At 36.5% G+C, this 25,719-nt stretch overlaps 1 pseudogene; it reads right to left on the bottom strand.

The window, feature by feature from the left end:
- Positions 1–24,657, bottom strand: part of LOC149543307 (protein CTR9 homolog) — a 106,845-nt pseudogene extending 82,188 nt beyond the window's left edge.
- Positions 24,658–25,719: the final 1,062 nt, after the last annotated feature.

Below are 25,719 nucleotides of genomic sequence, written 5' to 3'. Positions count from 1 at the left end.
ATATCTCAATAGTGTCTGTCATCATTCATATCCTCTTTCACATCAATTGTAGATCATTTTAGAACCATTCCAACATCATAAAAAATCATATCAAATCAACTCAGAATCATATCAAATCAACTCGAAATCACCCCAACTATAGCTAGAATCACTCAGAATCAGTCTTAATCAACCTAGAATGTGTCAAAAATCCTAAATCTATCATAATTTCTCCAATCCTAAGCATTTTTGTGGCTTTCAGTGCCTCAAAAACCTATCAATCTATCAAACTTATCAATCTGACCTTAGTATTGTCATGGCTCTCAGTGCTAGATCAAACCATCATTCTTGTCATTCAATCATGGACATTTTTGAGTCCCTCAATGTTAGATCATGACATCATCAAACCATCTTAATAACATTGAAAAAATCCATTGATGTTATTTCGATCAACCATATTAATCAATCTTGATCCTGTAGCATTTACAATATTGGTTAAGTGTTACATGTCCTTAGGTCATGTCATGTGTCCTTGGGATGTTATCAATCTTGATCAATCAATCAATCAGACCATGGCTTTGGTCTACCCATCATCACACTAGTCAATCTTCATAGTCATCACATCTTCATCAAAGGATATTGTCACATTAATCTAATCAAATTGGCCAATCATTTACTAATTTTCTCTATAAGATTAAATAACCCATAATTTAATCCTATGTCATTTTACTAATTATTCTTCCTAATTATCATCCTCAATTAATTATATTAATTAATTGATTCATCATTCAAAAACCATGGAAATTCACAATTTTCAAAGTCATATTTTTCACTATTAATTCCATTTTTACTAATTTCTATTTGTGCAGAATAATGGGTTTTTAGTTCAAATATTCCACATAATATTGACATCATCGTGACACATGGGTATGACACATCATGGATTATCCATTTACACTTTGCTAAGATATGTCATAATCCATATATTATTATTCCTTATGCATGCCCATATTTTTCTTCTATTGTCATAGATTCTTGTCTTTAAGTGGGTTTGAGGTATCACATGATGTGTCATATATTCTCTTCCATTTATAACCATGTTTGACTTCCAATCATCATACAATCTACATTTGGCATCTTGTGTCATATGTGTCATGGATTCTCAAAGGAATCTCTTGCCAAGTTAGATATCCAAGGTGACAAGAGAAATGCTCTCGTCTTGTGTTTTGATTATAAATTAAGCATTCTTTCTCTCATTTTTGGTCCTAAGTCCTAAGTCTTAAGGTCCCTAGGTCCTTAGTATTTTTCTGTCTCAAGCTTAAATCACTTCTTCTAGTACTCTCATATCATTATCATAGGCTTTTGCTTCCTAATTGTGTGAATTATAGTCAATTGGAGTTACATCATATGGAGAAGAAAGAAGGACATGGGAGCTATAAATGAAAGAGGGGGTTTCTAACATTTTGTTGCTTCCTTTTGTTTATTTGGCTTTCATGGTATGCTAGAGGGTGTTAATGTATGTTTATTGAGTTTGTAATTTTCTCATAGTATGTTATATATTAGCCCATTTTTTGGTCCTACAATTGGTGAACCTGATGTGAACATGCTTAACTAACTTGGGTTTCTTGTGTTTGTTCTTGTAGGTGCAAGGAAGGAGCTTACTTGGAAGGGTATAACGACTATCTACACTTCCTTATCACATCTAGATTAATTAGGTAGTCTATTAACATGGTTATATGCTCTCATTTTATGTATTCTATTAGCTTTCTATCCTAGGATGCACTCTGCTCTGTCAGGGAGCACTTGGGACCCCTAGGAGGTAGTTTTAGGGACCTAGGAGCCACCATAACCCCCATGTACTATTCCCAATTCACCTACTACACCTAGAAATTACCAACTATGTTCTTCTAGGCCCCAACTATAGCATGGGCATATTCTACACTGTCTAAGTGCACTTGGTATGATAGATTTCAAAATTTTAGTTTTTGGGTATTGTTTAGGGCCCATTTCCCCACAATCTACAACTAGCCTCCCAACTATGCCCAAAAACTACCAACTGCACCCTTCTAGGCCCCAAGTGCACCATGGGCATAGTTAGCACTATCTAAGTGCACTTGGGGGCATCCTAGGTCATTCTGGCCTTCTAGGGCATAGTCTGCTTTGTCAGATTGCAATTGGTTTGCATGGATTTCTGTTACACCCAATATCCATGAATGGCAAGGGGAGAGGATGTGTCCAAGTAAATCCTAGGGTTTTAAACACTGTAGACACACCCAGATGAATAGAAAAAGTTCATTTTAATGCACCTAATGAAGTGTTATTTAATCTAGGAAATCCACACACATAGTTTAGACAAGCACACAGGGTCTTCGACAACATCTTGCAAACAAGAATGAGTAGTTTGTAATGATTATGTATTCATCTAATGGTCACCACATGCTACAAATAGAACATCAATAACACAAAAAATCTAATCTAGGTCCTAGAAAGAAATACAAACCCTAGATGCAAATTTTTAAGTGAAGTATGTGCTTTATGAGTGTTTTAAGCATTCATGCTTATCCTATTTGACACTTCAACTTTAAATGTATCATCCTTGATTGTTTTGCAAGATCGCACTTGGGAGTTATCCTAGCACTTATGCCTTGATATAGTTGTAATCTTGCTAAATCAAACTTAAGGAATCTAATCACGTAGTTATCTTGACTTACATGTCTCTAATGCTTAGATTGGATTTTTACATACCTATTTGATATTGATCATATTCATATTCTCATAGCTATGCTAGTGATGATTATATGATCTCATGAAGTTCCTGATAATTAAGAGTCTAAATATTATGCACTTCTTGTTGGTAAACCACTTTTCATATTAGCTTGCATTTTGAGTTCATTTTCTAGCTTAGTCTTGCATTCTTGCATATGGGGAGATCTCTCTCTTCATCTTTTCATAGACATATTGACTAACTCCTTTCATATATTTCTTTACTTTCTTCTTGTTCATGTCTTTTCACCTTCTTAATCTTTTGCTTCATCTCTTTTCTATCTTATTGTCACATTATATAAATTTTTGACCTCTTAAATAATTTCAACGTCCTAGATTCATTTTTGAGATTGAAATCCAAATCTGAGTTCATCTTGATGGTCAAAATTGTCTTTTAAAATTCTACTTTCTTTGGAGCAGTTAGCTAAACTTTTGAGGTCTAATCTCTAAATCATCACTGGGGCATCTTCATTTCTTCATGTCTTCATAATTTTCATACTTCATATCTACTTTAATTCATGACTTCATGTCTAAAATCACCTTTCTACTTGTTTTGACCTAATTTTTTTTTCTATATCCTTCAAGGTCAACTCTAGTCAAACTGGGGAATTTTATTAGTTTCTTATAGTCATTCTTGGGTTCTAATCATCTATCTGTCATCCGCTATATTCTGATTTTCTCATGTCTAGCCTGTTTTTCCATCCCCTTACCTTATTTCAATTTTGATCCTGAGGGGGCAGAAATACTCTATCATTGATTGCTATAGCTATCTATTTCTTAGGAGCATTTGTTTGATCTTCTCACTTGTTCTCAATCTATCTACTTTGCTAAGTGTTGGCATTCTTGTTAAATTTTGACATCATCTTTTCCTAGTGTTTAGTACTACTGCTATTAGGCTTTACATTCAGGACTCACTATCACTTTCTGCATTTCGTTCTTTAAAATTAGATATCTATATCTATTTTTGCCTACTTGGCTTCTATTTTCTTTGACATAATGTGTTCCCATATCAATCATGCATTAGTCAAAGAGGGGAAAATGTAATCACCTAAAAATGGTCATCTAGACTATTAGCTCCCTTCTTAGCATTTTGGCTAAATTAATTAAATCATTTACCTAGACCAAATTGCTAATAATCAATCAATTTGGTTATAACCTATAGTTTGACTATGCTATCCTAAGTTCATTATTTTATTAAAAGAACATGTCCCCTTTTAATTAAATAAAAGACCCCATTCTTCTAACCCACTTAAAGTGCACACATAAAGTTCCTTTTCTATTTTGCAATTAAAAGAAAAGGCTTTGTGACTTTTGTCTTATATGACAAGTCAACTTATATTCTATTGGTTGACTTATGTGTGCACATGGATCACTCCTCTTTTCAAATTCCACCATTGATCATCCACCATCTTTATCTTGATCTCTTCCATTTGTACGACTTTAAAAGGGAGAGAGTTTTCCCCCTCAAAGGATCCATCTTTTGAGTATTGTTATGCTATAGGTTTCTTTGGAGCTTTGTGGAGAACTTCTATTTCTTGTCTACAGTCTCTCATACCATAGCATTTTAGCTTAGATTCATGTTGCATGTTGGTTTAGCTTCTATTTTGCAATAATCTATCTCACATTGCTTAATATTTGGATTTTAACACTCTCATACATGTTTTAGCATAGCTGCATTTTGCATTCTCATCTTAGCTTAGTTTCCATTCTTGCATTGCATTCTTGAGGAACTCCTTGAGACATTTGCATTCTTGCATCTTTTCTTTGGAACCTCCCATTGCATGGTTTACTAGCAAGACGAGTATTTCTAAGGCTTAGCTAAGAGCCCTTGAACTTGAAATACACTCTCTTGCACTTCGTGGATAGGGAGCTCAAAGCCGACATCCAAGCATTCCAAACTCATGGAATCATTTGGATAGAAGGGTTTAGAGTGGGACACTTTTGAGTGTACAAAATCAATATGGTTAATGTCATGTTATTAGTATTGCTACATGATAGCTCTCCTCTCGTACCCTTATGGTGCATCAAACCATGATTCGTAGGGCTGGGAGATCTTCTGAGGAAGTTTATCATTCACTTGCTGAACATAATGCCCATATTAAAAACCTTGTTTTAGTGTCCAAAAACCTTTCAATCCATTGGCTCAGTAGGTCACCCATGCCTATGAAGACATCCCACATTCTCGTGGTCCTTAGTAGAGACAACAATACCTTAGGAAGTCATGCCCCTTGGGAAGCGAATCTTTGTAGCTCTGAGAAGTGAGTGCACTATAAGGGGGAGCTTGTGGTACCAAGATTATAAGTTGTCTGCTCTAGATAAGCATGACTAAACTTTGGTTGAAGTGGGAATTTAGTGGATACAGTCCTAAAGCCTAGGTTGTGGTGTGTATTTTCACTTAAACAACAACTATTCTTGTCTTATTGTGTCTTGTGTGGGTGTAAAACTTTAATCAAGATAAAAGAAACAACTTTCAAATTTACACATTGGATAATATCCAAACCTTGTCAAATCTTCAAAACATTGTCAAAACATTACTGTATTTGTCAAAACTTTGCAAAATTTGATCTAAAACATTCAAGACTTGGAAAACATGACAACTTGTGACCTTAGACGTGCTTGGCATAACCTAGATTTCATCTTTTCGTAGCATCCACTTACATTCAACATAGTTCAAGCCTCATAATTGCATCATCTAGGCTTCATTTAGTCCTCATTTAGTATCTCTCATCATTCATAGTGCATTCCTTAGGCTTCACTTTGCATTCTTTAGTCATCTGCATCTTACATCTCCCATTTGCATTTTTGCATTAACCAACCTTCATATTGCATGCTTTAACCATAATTTTGTGTGTCCTAACCATCATTGTACACCTTCATTCTTGTCTTATCACTATCCTCTACTATTTAGTTCACTGTCACATCAATCTAGAAACCTCAGCACCCAAAATCATCCTAGTTTTAGCTCAGTTTACCAACTGTGCTTTGAAATTACCAATTGCACCCTAACTAGCCCTAACTAAACCATAGGCATAATTAGTACTTTTTGAGTGTACACGTTAGTCTAAGAACCCAGTTTTGACTTCTAGACAACATTTTGAGGCTTTAGAAATGTTCTTAGGTACTTGGATAGGCCCCCCTATCTTAGCATGCTCTAATATACATTCTACATACCCTAGCCACCATTGTCTTCACTTAGGACTTCATTCTTTAGGTCATAACCTTTTGTCTACATCTCCTATCCATTATAACATCAACCTTAGCATCCTAGCTCTCTAGTATAGCAGCTTATCCATCACCCAACTCAGAATTAGTTAACATTCAACCTAACCTCCTAATTGTGCCATGAAACTACCAATTGTGCCCAAACTAGCCCCAAGGGAACCATAGGCATAGTTGGTGCTATTCTAGTGCACTTGGTGCTGTCAGAGCACACCTGGCTACCTGCATGACCATTTTGAGCCTTCAAACTACATTCTGTGACCCTAAAACTACATTTAGAAGCCTCTGTAGGTCCTCATTCTATATATGACCCAAAACAAAATCTTGCACCCATAACCTAATTTTGCATCTTAGGAAATTTTCATATTTCATATCCAATCAACATAACCATCATTCTGAGCCCCCTAAACATCATTTTGAACCCAAAACCTTTGAATTTAGTCCAAAATCTGAACAAAAGTATGAACCCTAGAGTATTTAATTATGTCAATAGATAATGGATCTTGACCATGGTCATTTTTTCATTTTCTTTTATCATCTTCTTTGGTCAAAATCTATATATGTCAAGATGGATTTGACTTTTTCATTTTGATCTTTTCACTTTTATCTCTTTTTGGTCAAGATCCAAAGTCTATTGTAATAACTTTAAACTCTTAGGTTAATACCTTTAAAAGATTTCACCTAAGATCAAAACCTTGCAATTTCAAAACCCTAGCATCATTTCCATTATTAAACCCTATCGACTTGTCCATTAACCAACTTGTATTCTTGATCACTTATCCTCATTTTTGCATAGTCTAAATGCCATTATCAACCTAAGCACACTATCCCTTTCATATTCCACCTTGCATACATCAACTTCCAACATCATTTCCAATTCCAAAACTCTAACCCTAATCATCATTTTTCATACCATAGAGTCATTTTCATCTCCTTTACTCAAACTCCAAAGTGCCATTTACATTTGTATTTGCATACTTTTCCTAGGACATTTGCATCTTGCATATCAAAACCCTAGTTCATTTGGAACCTCCTTAGATTTCATAACATCCCTAAACACCTAAAAATCCAAAAAACACTCATATCTTGCATACCCACTTCCAAATTTCCAAGTTTTTCCTTATTTTACCAACTGCACCCCTATTTTACCAATTGTACACTTCAAGTGTGCAGTTGGAAGTTTTAGTGCATAGTTGGTAGTTTTAGAGTGCACTTGGTAATTAGGGATTTCATTCTAGGTTATAGAACCCTAATTTTCACTTCCATAGCTTTCAGTACATCCCTAAACTCTAAAAAACACTCAAAATCACTCAAATCATTCACATTCTGCATTTTAGTCCCCTTGACATATCTATTTACCAACTGCATACCTTCTGCTTACCTTTAGGGCCCCAAGTACACCATGGGCACATTTGGTACTATCTGAGCATAATTGGTATTTTAGGTGCACACTTAGGAGGTGGGGAGTCGATTTAGGTTTTCCTCCATTGCATCTACATCCTTAGGTATCATGCCAGCACTTACAATGACACAATTTGCTTAGAGACCCAAAGAACTATACCAACCCTTGTTTTCTAAGGCAAAAATGTAACCAAAACCTTGTCCACGACCAAAGAAGAGCAAGAAAACCCAAAAAAATTTTGACAAAGACCAAATCAAAGCATCACAACCTTTACTTGTGGACACCTTAAACATGTATCTGCAAGATCACAATAATCAACAGATGACACAAAAAACCCTAAGCAACATACCTACTATGAGGTTTCCTTCAAACATTTCTCCTACATAGGGGATGGTTCAATGGAGTGCTAAATTTGAACCCATATTTGTATTTATACCATCTAGAGGTAGAAGTGTGCCAACCACACTTGAGGATGAACAAACACAGTCCTTCAAATTCAACAAACCCAACACAAATACCTTCAACCCTAACATATCAAACACACAACAAGGTACTATACACTTAAGTGATGACTTTGACATTGATTACAGTATCACTTATGAAGAAATGTCTAGGGCATGTCAAGACAAAACCTTCTAAAAGAATTTTAAACTTTTGGCAGCCCAAGAAATTATCAAATTCAACCCAAACTTGGAAGGGCCTAAGTCCAAACATCTAACCAACTCAACACTTGAAACCATATAGCCTATGATCAATTTGGACATAGATAAGGGAAAACAACCTTTGGAGTTTTCAAACACAATGATGGCACCTATAAGGTCCCATCAAGAATTGACCATCAAAATCCTCCAAAGTACATTTGAACACATCAATATTAATCCCTTGTTTGATGAACCACCACCAATAAATGGAAACAAGACTCTTCCTAAATATCCCAAAAGGACATTAAGACTTGATATCAATCACATAATGCAACAATAAGATGTGCCTAAAGGGACTTGTACTCTAGGGATACAAACATACCTCCTTTGGAGGAAAATCAACAAATTACACCTTTTCTCCTAACTCTACCAAATGTTATGACATCAATTGTTATGGAGCCTCCTATGAGTACACCATGTGAAACATCAATTGGAACAATTTGTATTGACATACAAATGAAAATTCTTATTGAAATTTCACCCATTCCCAAAAGGAACACGTCTCATTTTCAAATCAATATGAAGTCCCAAGGAGAAACATCTAACACACAAAGGTACCAAAACAACAACCCAAACATGATGTTTTATTCTCAAGGACATAACCAACTTCAAAGACAACAACAACCTACAGTGGTACAAGGACTTAACATTTCCAATGCACAACCAAGTTTAAATCCACTTAACACACATTCGACATATCAACAAAAACATCAACCACAACAATAACCTCAAGTGGTGCAAGGATCCAATGTCCCTAACACACATTCCAATGTAAATCCACTTGAATTACACATAATGTATCAACAAGAATTCCAACAACAACAAGCCATGTTTGCTAAACAACAAGAGAAACTAAAACAATAGTTGGAATACCAAAAACGCCTCGAGAAAAAAATTGTTTATCAACAACATTTGTTACAACAATAACATGTGCCACAACAACCTCAACAAACACCTCTACAACAATAGTCACATACATGGTCTCACATGCAACCAATAGAGGTATCTCAACAACAACCACAACAATTGGCACAACAACTATCACATCAAGTGATGCAACAACACATGGTACAACAATCGTAGTTGATATTGCAACAAGTACCACAACAAATACCACAAGTACCCCTGTTGAGATAATGGGTGTTGCACACATTGCATAATATTGTTATTTTCTTATTTTATTTTTATTATGTAATGTTGTACCTAGATGGACGTGCAACATGTAAAGATTCCCATGAAATATTCTTGATGAGTTGTATTGTAACATTGTGATAATATTTCATGTAATTATTTAATATTGGGGAAAAAAGAATTAAATGCCCAATATTAAATGTGGGGTCAGCGGGTTAGGTAGCACATGGTTTATGTAATACCACTTGGTTGTTTTGTGGGATTTGCTACTATATAAGCAGGCACAAGGGTAGTTGTTGTATAGAGAAAGAGAGAGTGATAAGGAGAAGACAAAAGGCAAGAGTCGAGCAGGACAAGGCTTGACAGGTTAGCCAAGGGAGCATTTGTGAAGGTTGAAAGCATGGCATGGGATGTGTGGATTCATGCTTGTTCACATAGTTTGCTTAGTTGTGGATATGGCCATGAAGGCTTCCATGGTTGTATGGCAATGGTATTTTTGCTGAATAATACATGGTGATGGATGCTTTTGGAGGCTGAGTTTTTTTTTTCCCTCAATGAGGGTTTCCCAGGGTATATCTTGTGTCACATTTTTGTGGGTATGTTGTCTATTCTCTTGCATGTGGATTTTAATTCCGTGTTTATTTTAGATCTATTATGGGTTATGTGGAAACGGTTATATTCTTTGTTACCAAGTTTCCTTACAAGTGGTATCAGAGCTATGGCTTTATTATTGTAACCCTAGATTGAATCCATGGGAATGCATAAGAGGATAAAAGAAAGGGCAATATATATGAATGATTTATTGCAGATCTGAGAGTTTTGGGTTTGCTGTTATGATGGGATGTTAAAAGAATTGGGCATGTGAAATTGTTGGAGGAAAAGATTTTTTTGGATGTTTCATTTAAATGAGGGCTTTGGGGGGTAGCTTGCAAAAATGACCTCCTGGGTAAAAACAGACCTCACCATTGGATCCGAGTCAACATTTCCATAAATTTTGATATATAATATGCCCTAGTTTGGCCATGTTCAGAGGAAATGAAAGAGTTTTTTGGTTTCAGCCCATGATGGCTGTCAAATTTAATCCTGTCGAAATTTTTCGTCACTGAAAAATAAAAAATGAAAAATCGTACTGAAAATGGTAAAAAGACTATCTTAGTAAAACAACCATAACTTTCTCTCAGAATATTGGATTTTAGAGTTCTAACAAGCGTTGGAAAGCTAATTCAGAGCACTACAAGATGGTGTAGGTTTGATTCTATTATTTTGAGATTTTTTTAGGTTTTAAGAGCCCTAAAGTTAGATGTTATTTATTTTGAGTATGAATTAGGGCATAACTTGGGCATACGGAGTCAAATTTTGGAATTCGAGTAGTCAATGGAAAGCTCTTGGAGAGCTCTACACATTGGTTCAGATTTGGTGTAGGTTTGATATGATTTATTTGTTGATATATTGATCTGAATAGTTTATAGGTATATTTTGACTATGGTAACATTGTGAGTTTATGGCATTGGAGATTTAAGATTTGATGTCATTGTATACTCAGTTCATATTCAGATTGGTCTCGTAATGATATGGTTATCAGTGTTTGGTTTGGATATGCATGATGACTTGTTGGGTCTACAAGTTGTGCAGTGTTGTAAGCAGTCTATACTTACAGGTTGCATTTATAACTTGGTTATGGGTTGTCTTTGCCCATTGATCTTTCATTATTGATGCATATTCAGATTGGTGGCTTGGATTTGGGTTGTCTATGCCCTAAGTCACATGATTTTATCTTCATGTAGAAGGGATGAGATGTTGTTACCAGGTACAATCATGGCAAAGTATTATGGTTGATTATTTTATGCTGACAGGTTGGACATATTGAGAACCAGATGCTCAGTTCATGGATGTGATCATGGTGTCATGGATTTTTGCATGACATGATTGGTTATACAGGTACATCCTTGATGTTCATTAGCTTGGATTTTTTGATTTAGTTATGGTGCTATATCTTCTTGGTTGAGGATCATGGTTATTTGGTTTCTTTTGAGGAGCTCATGATGTGCACTTTGAGTTCTTTGATAATTTGATGCCTTGGTTGATTCTCATGGTTAGAGGATGGTTATTTTTTTATCATGATGTCATGGATAGCTTGGATACACGGTTTAGTGGGAGCTTGTGACAATGATGGGGTGACAGTGCATGATTAGTTCCTGGTTTGGTTTATATCTTCTTGGTTTGGAGAGGATGGATTTTATGATGCCATAGGTGACTTGGTACCATAGTTGAGTGGGAGTTGTTGGCATTGATATATTTATTGAGTGTTTGCAGATGTTGGAAGTTTGTCTTAGATCCTGTTGCTGCAAAAGTGTCTTTGACATTTGCATGGTGCACTTGTTATCTTCATGGTGTGTGAAGATGGTTAGATCTTGAGGACTCATGGAGTTCTTGGTTATCTTCATGGTGTGTGGAGATGATTCTTCATGGTATGTGGAGATGGTTTTCTTCATGGTGTGTGGAGATGGTTGCATCTTGAGAACTCACAGGGTTCTTGGCAAAGGTGTGATTTATGCTTTTATTTGGCATGTTATCCTTGGTATGAGGATGGTTTCATTATTATGTCATGGTATACTCTTGATACGCATTTAGAGTTGTGACATGTTATGGTGTGTTCATATGGAGCATGTTATCTCTTTAGTTGAGATGGTAAGATCATGTTGTCATGTTTATGTTCCTGAGGCCATGGTTGGAACTTTGACATTGATTTTGGTTTAGTTTCTTGGTATTGAGTAGACTAATCATAAGTTGGATACTTCATGATATTTCTATGTTGCATTTGGAGTTGGCATGGATTGATTGGATACAGGTGCTCATGGATACTTAGAGACGGTGGTGACGCTGATTTCTCTTGGATTAGAGAAGTATTTGTTGGGATGGTTGATGGTTTCAGCAGGAAGTCCGAGGGGCAGTCACCTGATATGGACTTGAGAGGAGATTGTTCTTAGATGAGTCTTGGTTGGAGACTTGAGTATCTTAATGAGCATTCTCATTCCCCACTCTTGGTCTACTCGGCGATTTTCTACTTGAGAGGTATAGCCCATTATTTTCTCTCAGTTGCATTATATTTATGCTTGTCTTTCATAGATATGGATCTTGAGCTATGGTACATGAGTTAGTTCTGGAGGGTTCATTTGAGAGATGGTTAAGCATTGGTTATCTCCATGTGCATATGTTGTTATGCTGGTTGAGTTTGGGAGATGGTTTTATATTGGGCATTTTCCTTGGTTTAGGAATGGTTTTATTGAGTTTGATCTTCTTGTGAGAGGCTTTCATCCATGATGAGTTATATGGTATGGTTTGGGTGTTGTTGAGGCTTCTTGTTGGGGTTTTATGGAGGAGATCATACTTGCACAGTTTACATCTAGAGGTGTGTGTAGAAGGACATGATACAGGTTATGATTTGCATGGTTTCTTTGGTCTTGGTTATCTTCTTGGATGTTCAGTTTTGCCTATATTGGATTTGAGATTGGTTGGATATTTTGATCACTAGTTTGTGTTCATGTATGTCATGTGAGAGATGACATGGTTATTTCTTTCTTTTTCCTCTGTTGGTTGTGGTGAACTTGGGAGAGCATTGGAGACTTGCTATGAGAGTTATTCTTGCAGGATATTTGATTATGTATTGTGGATGTCCTTGATACTACATGGATTCACTTCTTTGAGATGTGTTGAGTGGATTGGTTATAGATTTGACATTATCTTTTGCAGTGGGAGCTTCTTGGTATATATCTGGTAGGTATTGCTCTTGAGGCTTGTGATTGCAGGTTATAGATTGGATATGTTGGTGATATGAGATTCACTTGTTATATCTTTGAGGTATGGATAGTTGGATGGGTTTGGCACTTGCTGTGGGTGCTATTTCAGCTATGGATATTTTGACAACTATGGATACATGTGATTACCTTTGGATCAGGTTTTTGTGCTTGGAATTTTCAGTTGGTACAGGATTTTATGATCTTCTAATGCGATAGGTTGGGTGGTTTTCTCTTTGGATGGCTTCTATGTATGTCCAGTGGGAGTGGCATAATAGGAGGTGAGATCATTCATGTTTGAGATGCTGGATACTTTGATTTTTTTGCGGGTACCAGGATGGAGCACTTGGTGTATTTTGATCCATGATGGTGGATGTGCTAGGAGGGATTGTTCCCTTGTTCATTTATGTGGCTACGGATTGACCCTATGCAATGTATACAACAAGTGGGAGATTGTTGAGATAATGGGTGTTGCACACATTGCATAATATTGTTATTTTATTATTTTATTTTTATTATGTAATGATGTACTTAGATGGACGTGCAACATGTAAAGATTCCTATGGAATATTCTTGATGAGTTGTATTGTAACATTGTGATAATATGTCATGTAATTATTTAATATTGGGGAAAAAAGAATTAAATGCCCAATATTAAATGTGGGGTCAGCGGGTTAGGTAGCACATGGTTTTAGCACATGGTTTATGTAATACCACTTGGTGGTTTTGTGGGACTTGCTACTATATAAGCAGCCACAAGGGTAGTTTTTGTATAGAGAAAGAGAGAGTGACAAGGAGAAGACAAAAGGCAAGAGTCGAGCAGGACAAGGCTTGATAGGTTAGCCAAGGGAGCATTTGTGAAGGTTGAAAGCATGTCATGGGATGTGTGGATTCATGCTTGTTCACATAGTTTGCTCAGTTTTGGCTATGGCCATGAAGGCTTCCATGGTTGTATGACAATGGTATTTTTTCTGAATAATACATGGTGATAGATGCTTTTGGAGGCTGGGTTTTTTTCCCTCAATGAGGGTTTCCCAGGGTATATCTTGTGTCACATTTTTGTGGGTATGTTGTCTATTCTCTTGCATGTGGATTTTAATTTCGTGTTTATTTCAGATCTATTATGGGTTATGTGGAAATGGTTATATTCTTTGTTGCCAAGTTTCCTTACAATCCCAACATGCACCATAACAAAGACCCTTTTGTCTTCAAGGTACTAACATACCTCTACCACCTAGTGATACATCACATAACTCTTTAGACATAGAAATGTCAGAACCAAGTAGGCATAGTTCTCACCATAGCAAACAATCTACTCATAGACACAAAAGACTTGAAGAGAAAACTATTGTGTAAAACCCTAATGAATAATTACTACAAAAATTCAAAAAACTTACCAAACAAATCAAGGCATTGGGAGTCTAGAAGAAATAGGCTCTATATATAGACATGGACTTACATCCTAATTTGTTTGATACAAGTCTATATATGCCTCCATTTCCAAAACACTTTGATGCTCCAAGATTTGAAAAATACCGAGGAAAAGGAAACCCAATTGATCACATCAAAGAATTCTGTGGCTCTTGTACCAAAATTAGTAATGAGCACACCTATGTCATGAGATTATCCCCTTGTTCTCTGGGTGGGTGCACCCACACTCGAATGGTATTCCAAACTTCCTAGTAATATCAAATCTTGGTCAGAGCTAGTAGATGAATTCATCTCCCACTTTGCCTTAAACATTACAAATAAGATAACACTCTCTGATTTGTGCACAACCTAACAGAAGATAGGAGAACCATTTATGACATTCTTACTATTCTAGAGAAGCTTAGTTAGTCAATGCTTACTAAACATTCCTAAAGAACAACAAGTTAACCTATGCATTGAAAACCTAGTCCTTGACTTAATGTATGAAATTAAGATCAAAAGTCCAAGCAACTCCAAACTAATGAAAAAAGGGGCTAGTATTGAAGATGCTCTTATCCATAAGGGAATCCCCAAGATGAACAAGGAAAAAACAAACACCAACTTGTCTAATGACAAGGAATTTTTTTTCTCCAAAAACAAGAATGTGACCAATGATGGTATTGTGGATGCACAGACAATTAGCACAACACAAACTCAAGTAAATTTGAAAGGCGTAAACCCTACATATTCACAACCTCCTAATCAAACATCACCTCTACAAAAGAAAACTAAGACTTACACATAGGATGGACCTCAAAGACATCCTAGAACCAAAGATAGAAAATTCACACCCTTGGGGATACCTCTTGAGACTACACTTCAACAATTACTCAATAATAACTTCCTGCAGTTACCCCCTATCAAAGATGAACCACTAACTAAAGCTTCTTTGTGGGACAACAAAAAGTTCTATGATTACCATCACACCAAAGGACATAAGACCTCATCATGTTTCCAACTAAAACATGCAATACAATACCTTATTGATGATGGTGTGATCACAGTCAATCAATCACTACTAGCATCTAACTCTAATCACACTATTTTTAAAGATCCTTTGGGTAATCACAACAAAGAGAAGGCCTCCAATTCAAACTCAAACTCACAAGCCAATGTGAATTACACATGCACTATATATGACTACACCATCAACAATTTCAATGAGTCTAATTCCCACATATCCACATTCACCATAAATGTTGAAGGCCCTCGTTGTGCTATCACTACATGCTTTACCAAGATCACCCTACCTAGTGATCCTTCTAGACCTACAACCTCTACTAGACCTACACCCCCTAGTAGACCTAATGCTCCTACTTCATCTAATTATAGTCTTTTTGAATAGCTTAGCAAGACCCCTATGCAAATTTCTATCTTGGACCTACTGTGTGCATCTCCCCAACATCAAAAGATCTTGGATAAATCACTTAAAGAGTCAGTAGTCCTAGATAATATTGATGTTGCCTAGTTCTAGGCCATGGTTGGGAACCTATCTACATCACAAAATATCACCTTTTCCCCTTAGGATATTCCTAAAGATAGATCCAATTATAATGATCCCCTTCACCTCGAAGTCTTTATCCACAATGTTAAGGTCAGATGTGTCGTGATAAATAGAGGAGTAGGGCTGAATATCTATACCCTTAAGGTTGTCAAGGTTCTAGGTTACTTTGAAGATGATCTAGATCCCTCTCACAGAATCACCATAAAGGCCTATGATGATGGTGAATGCTTCTCCATGGGTGTCATAATCTTACCTATCAAAGTTGGACCAAAAACTAAGAATACTTTGTTCTAGGTCCTAGATATCAAAATGAATTCCAACATGAGACTAGGATGCCCTTGGATCCATGCTATGAAAGTAGTACCCTCTACATATCATCAATGCTTAAAATTTTCATATAATAATATATAGGTTACCATCCCTAGTGATCTAGACCCATTCGAATTTTGTGCCAATCTTAGAGGAACCACTACATACCAGGTCCCAAAAAACCATGTAGTAAATCCATTTGAGTCTTCCAAGAATATTGATCCTTCCACACTCACACCCACATTCAAAGGAAAGCTCAAAATCAAAGACCAAGGTTGTGGTGAGTATTCCATGTCACATGCCTTTCACATTGGGAAACTCCCCCTCTCTTCGAAGTTATATGCCAAACCACAACTTATGCAAAAAAAGCCTAAGTTCACATTTCAAAAGAAACCTTCTGTGACTTTCACTAGTGGAGGTGGACTACATGAAGAACATGTCTATGAAAACACATCTACATTGATTGAAAAGGCTAAAGTAGAACAAGAACCAACTCCTATATCATCTAACAAGTATGGACCTAGATTCACCATCATGCAAAAAAAGGGATATGATGGATGTTGTGGCCTGGGACCTCAAAAGAAAGGCATTATTCAACCCATTATTGCATCAAGATGACCTCATAGCTTGGGAATTGGATTAAAACCATTTTTTTGGGTCTCCCTAATACTAAGTCATCCTTGTCTAAGAATGTGAGCACTTTGAATGATAAAAAGGCATATGAGGATACCCTACTTGAAACTAATAGTCTCGATAGTCCTTATGCACTTAAACAATATATTTTTTGACCCTAATAGCCTACCTATGGAGGATAAACATATAACTCCACCTACCACTCAAACCAAATTTGCACCTCAGGTTGAAACATTTTGGGATCCAAGTCCTCCCAGTTCTGAACATGATCTTGATGATACCACCAAACTATATATCCATATATATGCCTTTGAAAAAAATTTATTCAGCATCAATGATGACATTTCCCTAGTTCACCCCACACTTATTGATTGGGACCAACAAGGATCACCAAAATTTGACCAGTTTGAAAATGATGATGCCATCATAGAATTCTTTGAGCTTTGTGATTATTTACCACAAGGCAATCACAAGTTAGGGTTCTCCATTTACCTAAACATCATGGCATATTTTGGGGAGTCAACTCCATCTTCTAGTCACAAAATTGAAAAAATAACAAAAAAAGACAAAAGTAGCTCTCTTGGTGAAAATTGAAAGGCACCATTAGACCATGAAAAAAAGAAAATAAAGGATGTATCCAAGGGTGAAAACCTCTCTAAGGAGCCTAAGGATGGAAGATTGGACACACTTCCATTGAAGGCAAGATCAACATTACTTGTGGAAATGACAAAAGAGATAAATCTGAGAACACCTAACAACCCTAAGATCATACATTTTGTGGCCTCATTATCACTAGAGGAAAAAGATGAATTTATCAAATTCTTTTTAGAGAGGCAGATCAACTTCACTTGGTCTTATGTGGACATGTTGGGATTAGATCCTGAACTAGTCCTTCATCACTTTCCATTAAAACCAAGAGTGAAACTAGTAAAGAAAACATTGAGAAAGATGCATCCTTAGGTTGCTCTCCTTGTCAAAGCTAAATTGAAGAAAATATTTGATGTTGGCTTTACCAGACCCATTGACTATGCATAATGGATATCTAATTTAGTACCACTAAGAAAATAGTTTGGGGGCATCTAGATATGCACCAACTTCCATGATCTCAACAAAGCATGTCCTAAATATGATTTCCCATTAACAAACATAGACATCATAATAGACATGACAACTAGATATGAGATGCTATCACTAATGGATGGATTTTTCGGTTAATATCAAATAAGAATAGCTCTTGAAGATCAACACAAAACATCTTTTACATGCCCTTGGGGAACATACTACTGGAATGTTATGCCATTTGGTCTTAAAAATGCTGGGGCAACATATTAAAGAGCAATGACTACCATCTTTCATGATTTCATGCACATAGACTATGTCGATGAATTACTTTACAAATCCCCCAAAAGGAAGGATCATTTGGGAATCCTAGATCAGTTATTCAATAGAATGGAAAGCTATAAGCTTCATCTAAATCCAAAAAAGTGTGTATTTGGAGTTGTTTCTGGAAAGCTCCTAGGATACATTGTTTCTCAATGAGGCATTGAAGTGGATCTTGAGAAAGTAAAAGCAATACTTGAAATGCTTCCTCCAATAAATCTAAAAACATTAAGAAGTCTACAAGGGAAATTACAATCTATCTACAGATTCATTGCACAACTACCAGATAAGTGTCACTCCTTTCAACACCTATTACATAAGGGAGTATCATTTCAATAGAACAACCAGTGTGAAGAATCTTTCCAATAGCTCAAAGATTATCTTCTACATTCACTAGTTTTAATGGTTCCTATTCTAGGCAAACCATTCATTCTATACATTTTTGTATAGATACAACATTAGGATCTCTCTTAGCACAAAATGATGAACAAGGACGAGAGCAAGCCATTTACTACTATCAACCATATTTGCCTCCCTTTCAAATATTTAAATTCAAATGATAAAATGGTCCACCCAATGGTTACATCCCACTTTTTATATTAAATATTTAATCAAAATATGAAAATGACAAAAATAAAACTCTAATGTATTTCATGGTTATTTCCTAGCCCCATAACTTTTCCTATCATTAGATCTCCCACAGATCTATGGTAGTTGCTTTTCTGCATTTTGGAATTGCCCACTTTTTATGAATGTGGGGAAGCGACCCTTTTCCACAAGTCTAAGGTAGGGCCTTGTTCTTATTTGTGGGCCATCATGTGACTATACTGACATGCTGATGTTCATTGGCATTTTGATTGGCTGACACTTTCTTGCATTATGTCTTTTGTCAGACTTTCTGACAATGCAGGTAAGCGACCTTGTGCCATGTGGAATGTGGGACCTATTTCCATTGTGGGTCATAAGGTAGAAGGTGTGTTAGGGCTGAGTTGGCATAAAAAGGGCACATTTCATTGGTCAATATACTGATGTACAGTTGGTGGGCTAGTTTTTTTTTTTGTCATTGGATATAGGAAGATCTATGGTTGTCAATTTCCCACATTCTGTCTTTTGTCAGACTTTTTGACAATGCGAGTAAGCGACATTGTGACATGTGGACTGGTGGGTCCGTCCTTCCATGTGAGTTGCCAAGGCTAAAAGGTAGTGCTAGTTGGATACCAAGTCATGCTAAGGTGGATGCTAAGTAGTCTGTGAGTCCAAATGTTTTAAGGAACAAGTGCAGTAGTAACTAGGGTCTTTCGTGATCATCGATCATTTGGTAATCAACAATCATTGCTTGCCCGCATTATGGACTTTCTCAAAAATTAAGCAAAGTGAGAAAATAAAAAATGGACACATGTCCTTATGGGCTCAGGTGGTAACAAAATGGTAACATCATAGTTAAGTCATGACTTCTTGAACAGTCAGCAGTTAAGTTGGAAGGATGGCACAGTTAGCAGGTTATGTGCTCAAATCAGTGAAGACCTTGCAAGGTAGCAAAAAACTAGAAGGATACTAGTCCACCTAGTGCTTCTTGGTTGTAGAACTTGGTTGACCTATTGACCTTGCTGACACATGAGCCAAAAATAAAGGGAAGAGAATTTTTCTTGCATGATCAGTTCCATCCACTCTCCAATAAATGCCATGCCTGGTAAATGAAGGAAACTCTCCACCATCTCTAGTTTTATCCATCTACTTGGTTAGAGTGACTTAATGGCACCATTCTACCTTCTCAAGGCTTTGTTTTTTGGCAAAATATTAGATTTTATTGCATTTGAATCTATGCTAGGATAAGATTTTCTCCAGATCTATCTGATTGTTCTTTGTAATCATTTAAGGTAGTGATTGTGGACTAACTCTAGTTAGAAAATATCTTAGTTATGCTTGAACTATAAAGGAAAATTTTGTAATCTTTGTAAAGGTTGACTCTTCTCTATTTTCTCTGATATTGCTCTAAAAATTCACTATAAATTACATGTTCCATCAGAAAATAATGCTTGTCTCCAAGATTGACCCACTAAAGTATCTCCTAAGTAAGGCCGCTCTTATAGGGCACTTAGCCAAATGGGTTATGATCCTTAGCAAATTTGACATAGAATATGTAGAGAGAAAGACAATAAAAGGGCAAGTGATAGTAGATCAACTAGTAGGAGCACGCATGATAGATGATCATCCCATGTTGATAGACTTTCTAGATGAACCCATATTTAACATGGATATAGCTAATGAATGGAAGCTTTACTTTGATGGATCACACACAAGAAATGATTTAGGAGCTAGAATTATGTTTATCACTCCCCAAGGCAACATAATCCCTAAGTCATATTAGATAGCATTCAATTGTACAAACAACATAGTAGAGTATGAGGCAATGATCATAGGACTCAAGATAGCTATCTAACGGAACATTTAACATTTACAAGTTTTTGGTGATTCCCAGTTAGTCATCCACCAAGTCAATAATGACTATGAAACCAAAGATGATAAGTTAATGCCTTACAAGAAGATGGTAGACTTTCTTAAGTCTAAATTTGTCACTATCTCTTTTCGTCAGCTATCAAGAATACACAAAAAGCAAGTTGATGCTATGGTTGCCATCACTTCTATGATTGATATGCCTCAAAAAAATGGAACATTGTGAGTTCCTTGTTGAGCAACTTATGATTCCAACATTTGATCTCTCTCAATCTGAGTTTGTGTGCAAACTTGTTAGTCCCAATTGTCTCTGGCATCAAGACAATTACAATTACCTACACACCCAAATCCTACCACCTGACTTATCCAAAAATGAATGCCAAGCCTTTATCCACCAAGCCACTAGATATGTCATTATTAGTTGCACTCTTTATAGGAGATCCTTTAACCAAACCCTTCTCAGATGCCTTGACTCACAAGAAGCTGAAAATTCCTTACATGAGGTTAACAAAGGTATATGTGGAGGTCATTTTAATGGTCAGAGTCTAGCTAAGAAACTTATCAGAGCTAGATATTATTGGCCCATCATGGAACAAGATGCCCATGGTTTTTCCAAAACATGTCATAAGTGCCAGATACATAGCAATCTGATCCATGCACCAACACAAGAATTACAGTTATTCATATCTCCATGGCCCTTTTCACCATTGGCATTTGATATTATTGGAGCTATTTCTCCTCCTTCCTCTAATGGTCATAAGTTCATCATCATAGAAACAAAATATTGTACCAAGTGTGTTGAAGTCATCCCTTTGACTTTCACCAATGGAAAGCAAATTTCAAGGTTTATTTTGAACTACATCATATGTTGGTATGGAGTCCCCTTGGCTATTATTACTAACCATGGTAGTTCATTTTAAAAAAAAATGTGGATAAGCTCTATGAGAAGTACAACATATATTATGGATTTTCTAGTATTTACCATCCATAGGGAAATGGCCAAGCAAAAGCATCTAATAAGACCATTGTTAAGATTCTCCAAAAGACTATTAATGATTTTGGTCGAGACTGGCACTTGCAACTAAATCTAGCTCTTTGGGCCTACTAAACAAGTGTGCATGCTCCCACTGGCACAACACCATACTCTCTTGTCTGTGGTACTAAAGCCATATTTCCCATTGAAGTTGAAATTCCTTCATTGAGAGCATCCCTACAAGATTTTGTTGATGATGAAAACTATCGAATATCTAGACTCCATGAACTAGAAATGCTTGATGAATGCAGATGAGCCACCCTAACACATCTAAAAGCTTACCAAAATTGACTCATATGAAGCTATAATAAGAAACTTTGAGGTCTTCATTCTGAGGTTGGTTATCTAGTCTTGAAAATGAACTACAAGACTCAATAGCATAGACAGAAACCAGGAAAATTTGAACCAAATTGGGAAGGACCTTATGTAGTTACTACATCATTTGGTTCTGGGGTATATTAGCTTGCAACTCTAAAGGGTGATCCACTGCCCATGTCCATCAACAAAATTCATCTTCACAAGTACTATATTTGATTCTGTCTAAAAGTCCTAAAAATTATCAGGAAAATAGCAAAGTCATGAAAAAATAAAAAAAGTGAAAAAGGTCCTAAAAAAAAGGATATGTTGATGAAAACTTGGCAAATAGATATTTGGGATGAAAATTTGAGTCAAGACAAAAATGTCATCCAAAAGTGAAAACTTGGGAAACAGGCACCATGTGTAATCAGTTGTTGCTCCTCCATCTATTGGGATTCCATCTAGTTTTTCCCCCTTTTGTCATTCCTTTATCATATCCTTCATATTGCAAGACAAGCCTAGTCCTTGATCATGGCCAATGAACTACTTAATGTCCATTGTTATCTTACCTAAGCATCACTAGTCTGTACATACGTTGTCATTTTCCTTTGTACATAGTCCGTGTCTTGTCTAGGGGCATATTACCTACATAGTGCATGAGTTTGAACTTGAGCTAGGGGCATAACCCTAAGCACTTTTTATCCATCGAACTTATCGCATATCATGTTGGAGCTAACACTTGTGTATGCTTTTATGATCCTAAAATAATCATAGAAAAAATCAAAAAATGTCATGATAAAATCCCTAAAAACTAAAAAAATGTCCTGAAATAATCATAAAAAAATCATAAAATGTCTTGAAAAATTATAGAACATCTTGAAATAATCATTAAAAATTGTAAAATGTATCGAAAAAATCCCTAAACATCATAAAAAATCCTAAAGTAAATCCTAAAAGTCATAAAATGTCTAGAAGAAATGGGTAACATAAAAACATCGAATATCCTCAAAAAACCCTACAAATCACAAAACCCATAAAAAATTTGTAATAAACCTTATAAATAGTCACTGTGGAGAATCACTCCTTTTGCATAAACACTTGCAGTTCTGGAAACTAAAAGTCAAAGCACTACACTTCAATGATAATCACACCTATCTAAGAAATGTGAACCAACAATTAATCCAACATGTCACTATGAACCTACTAATTGAATCCAAAAGCAAAACTATCACATGATCAACCTGTCAAACACTATCTAAAGACCCAAAACACTAAAAGGCAAGTAATAATGCACAAGAATAGCTATTGCCTCACACTATTTAGTGAGTGATTTATTTTTTCTTTATTTTTCTTTGATCATATTCCTATGCCACTCAATGATATAAACTAATCTATGAGAGTGGTTGGGATGGTTCATGGTCAATTTTATTTTATGTCTATTAAAATGTACCTTTAAGAATTTGGGGTATGTCAAAAGTCTAGATTAATCCAAAGAAATACATCTTTACATAAACATGACATTTATGTTATTTCATATTTCATTTGCAATCATTCCATATCATTTTATATTTTATTTGCATATACTCCGTATTGTTTACATTTCATTAGGCATTCATTCATGAGAACAACATGTGGAAACAATAAAGATGTCATTTCCTAAGCATAACATGTGATAAACCAACACATGATGTCATCATATAAAAGTTCACATCAAAAAGCATAAATGCATCCATATAAAACATATAAAAAAATGCATAAGCCATCTCATATAGTCATCACAACATAGTTGTATCTCATAAATATCTCAAAAAAGTATTAGAGTATGTGATCATGGTTTACATCAATAATAATTACCCATGGGCATGAACCATGCAAGAGCATAACAAAAAACCAAAAAACCAAAACAAAAAGCCCCTTTGTATATGGGCATGTCTGTGTCAACCTATGCTATCCCTAGCCTCATGGCCTTTGTCTAGCCTCAAACATGATCCCTTTATTTTCTATGGTGGCCTCATTAGTCTCATCACCCCTGCACTTCTCTATGTCCTCTGTATCCACTACGAGCGAGATCTCAATGCACAAAAGCTCTCTACCCTCTACCTCAGTGGCACTACCATCTCATACTGATCCCTCCAATACTATGTCTCCATATGTGCCCTAATCATCATCATAGCCATCTCTCAAAATTTTGAATCTTTGATGTTGCTAATGAAATCCTAGGACTCTTGCACTACCCTCTCTACCCTACGCACTACAACATCCCTCTCTATCATAGCCTGATCATCCCTCTCTACTACAACCCATTCTAACTAACTCCAAAGACCTTTGATCACCTCTATAAGCTCTAACTGGCTAGGTCCTACCTGTACTAGTACTAGTGTCCCCCTAGTGTAATCCACCAGATCCTCCTCGATGTCTATTGCCACCACATCCACACCTATGTCATCCTCATCACCACTGAAACCCCCACTATCCCCACCCTCCTTAACATCATCTCCATCATCATCATCTCCCTCATCATCACCCACCTCCACATCCTCTCCATCCCCCCTCCTCCCCATCATCATCCTCATCTTCCTCTTCCCCATCATTGTCTTCATCTCCCTCGTCTCCATCATCATCCTCATCTTCCTCCTCCCAATCATCATCATCCCCTCCCTCCTCATCATCTCCCCCACCCTCCTCCTTATCATCCTCCTCATCATGCTCTGCCTATGATCTTGCTCATGGCACTGGTACTGCTGAATTTGTCAAGGGCCTCAAATGATACTACACAAACCATCTATCATATTCCACCATCATGCCTACATCCACTACATCTACTGCTGCTCCCCATACCCTTAGCTGTAACTCCTCTAACTGTGTGTAATCCACCTATGTCCTAATAGGTGTTCCCCACTCCCAAACCTTTGCTCTAGACCATGCAAATAATGCTAGACTTGTCGGCACATTTTGTATCTCTCTAACTATTTGCATATCTACTCTAATAGGTACATCTCAATTACTAGGTGACCAATCACTATGTACCCTATGAGGTAGCACTCCTATCTATAGTATGGTAAGTGAATCTCATCATCATTCCACCTGGGTGATCTCTGTAGGGTCTCCAGATAAACTATGTCATAGTATCTAACTGATGCTCAAAGTATCTCACGTACCCTAGCAGTCCTCATGCTAGTATGCCTCTATAACTATGTGAATACATGTCCTCTACTAGCTCCCTCTCTACAAGTGCTCTAAATATTGTAATGTGCTCATATGCCTAGATTTGTAATAGTGTACCTCTAGTACTAAAGGTCAGCCCACCTCTATATGCTTCCTGATGTAGATAATAGTACAACATCCCAAACATGCATGGGCCCCAGGAAAACATAGTCCCCTCCATGATCATCCTCTCTAGAAACTAAGCCCATCCGATAGGGAATCCATGTCCATGCCTATTAGGTATTAGTAGTCCATCAATAACCTAGTAGATCAAAACTATCAACCGCTCATGGCATGCCACCAATAGGTTCCATCCAATCTCATAATCTCAGATCCCCAGCTCTGCATCTCCACATCCGAATAACTGGCATAGTGCCACTCACCTAGTAGATAGGTCATACATAACTAACTCTCTATGAATTAGAATCTTAAGGATGCACCATACA

This window comes from Cupressus sempervirens, chromosome 8 (genome assembly GCF_028749045.1).
Source record: "Cupressus sempervirens isolate cs-2001-9-10 chromosome 8, ASM2874904v1, whole genome shotgun sequence".
NCBI lineage: Eukaryota > Viridiplantae > Streptophyta > Pinopsida > Cupressales > Cupressaceae > Cupressus > Cupressus sempervirens.
This window is presented reverse-complemented; position numbering and strand designations above follow the sequence as displayed.